The following is a 2,054-nucleotide window of genomic DNA, read 5'->3' on the forward strand; positions in this document are numbered from 1 at the left end:
CTCTCCTCTCCTCTCCTCTCCTCTCCTCTCCTCCCTCCCTTCCTTTCTTCCTTCCTTTTCCTTTCCTTGATTATCCTATTCCTGGTATTTTGTTAGCTAACCAAATGTGTAAAAAAATGGTCTGACTCTGTTTTAAACAAAATGCAGTGGTCATTTTTCAGCAGGAGACATGGAATTCAATGGGAAATGGCTAAGAACTTGGGATAAGATCCTGCCTCTAGTATGTACAAATATTTCAGAAGCATATACATGTAAAAGTAAAGATGCAGAGCTGGAAGTAAGAATATATCTAAGTAGTGAAAGGTCTATAAAACTGCTGTCCTAGAAGAGATATGGTATTTAGGTCAATGTGAGCTCTGACAGAGGCAAAAGATGCTTACTGCCCAACTCAGTCCCACAGAGTACCACTTGCATCCTTCTTAAAATAGATTTGCACCAAGAATTTAAACATCAAGAAATCTGGGGAAAGACACAGAAAAGGCATATGGGATTCACAGCTCTAAGGAGCACAGCTCTGTTAATGCAGCAGTTAATGGACACTACACAGAACAAGCTGGAACAAATAAGACGGGATCCTGCAGTGAGTAGGGTGACTGAAAACAACAACAACAACATCAACAAAAACAACAACAGAAACCCCTTAATAGTCACCAGAGTAAAGTTCAAGTGGCAAGTGGACTCCCACAGTGGAGATCTCTCCAGAATCCCTTAGAGGCAATTTTCCAAAACGTATGTACCTGAAGAATATTTGCCCATTAGTCAAGATAAAATAAAAGCCAGCATGGAGGGAAAGTTCGTGGCAGCCTTTTAGAATCGCAGGTCTCAAACTTTGAAGGATGTCTTCCCACTCTCAAGAATTATTGAGAACTCCAAGGACCTTTTATTATATAATTGGATGGCTTGTTTCTATTCATGACAACTGTATTCTCAGTTGAGATAGATAACTACTTTTTGTAATATTTCAGTTTACTAAAGAGAAAGAAAAATAGCAATCATACTCTAAGTTAAAATGGATGACTACATTTAATATTTCAATTCCCTAAAATGAAAGAAAAATATATTCATCACTTGTTAGCATAACTCTTATTTTGAACAATACCTGTATTCTAAAGGGAAAAATTGGGAAAATAGCATCATATTTATTTTCACAAATACATTTTGTATGGCTGGATTTATAAAAGACAACAGAATTTATAGATCTTTATACGTTTTGTTTGTTTGTTTGTTTAGTCTAGAAGACCAATACCCCATTGGAAGAGCTAGGGGAAGGACTAAAGGAGCTGAAGGGGATTGCAAACCCATAGGAAGAACAACAGTATCAACTAACTAGACCATCCAGAGCTCCCAGAGACTAAACCACCAACTAAAAGTACACATGGAGGGACCCATGTTTCCAGCTGCATATGTAGCAGAGCATGGCCTTGCTGGGGGCATCAGTGGAAGAAGAGGCCCTTGATCCTGTGAAGGGGAAAGTTAGAGAAGTGAGGCGGGAGTGGTTAAGTGGGAGGATGAAAACCCTCATAGAGGCAAAGGGGAAGGAGGATGGGATGGGAGTTGGTGAAGGGGTAACTGGGAAGGGCGTTAACATTTGAAATGTAAATGAATAAAGTGATTCATAAAAAAAGAAGACAGTACCTGGAGGAAAATAATTTAAAGGAAGAAAGAGTTATTTTGGTGCACAGTCTTAGGGGGGTTACTCCAAGGTCAGATGGCCTGAGCTGAGGTGGAACCTCACAGGGGTGTGTGGATGTGGAGTTTACCTCGGGACTTCCAAAAGGCACAGGGAAGTCAGGAAGGGGTGGAAGGCACATGCTTTAAAGGCGTGGCACCAGTGACCTATTTCCTCCTGCTACTTCTACTTCTTAGTATTTTCATCTCCAGCCTGAAACTCGGTATTTAACACATGAGCTCGGGGAAAATGCTTCATATCCAGACCATAACAATATCTCTATTTGATGCATTGCAAGATATCCCTCTGATTACAGCACAAGAAGAAATTCTGGCTTTTTACAGGTACAGCCATGAAGAAGAAAAGTTTGGCATTCCTACAGAAG

This window comes from Mus pahari, chromosome 8 (assembly GCF_900095145.1).
Source record: "Mus pahari chromosome 8, PAHARI_EIJ_v1.1, whole genome shotgun sequence".
Lineage (NCBI taxonomy): Eukaryota > Metazoa > Chordata > Mammalia > Rodentia > Muridae > Mus > Mus pahari.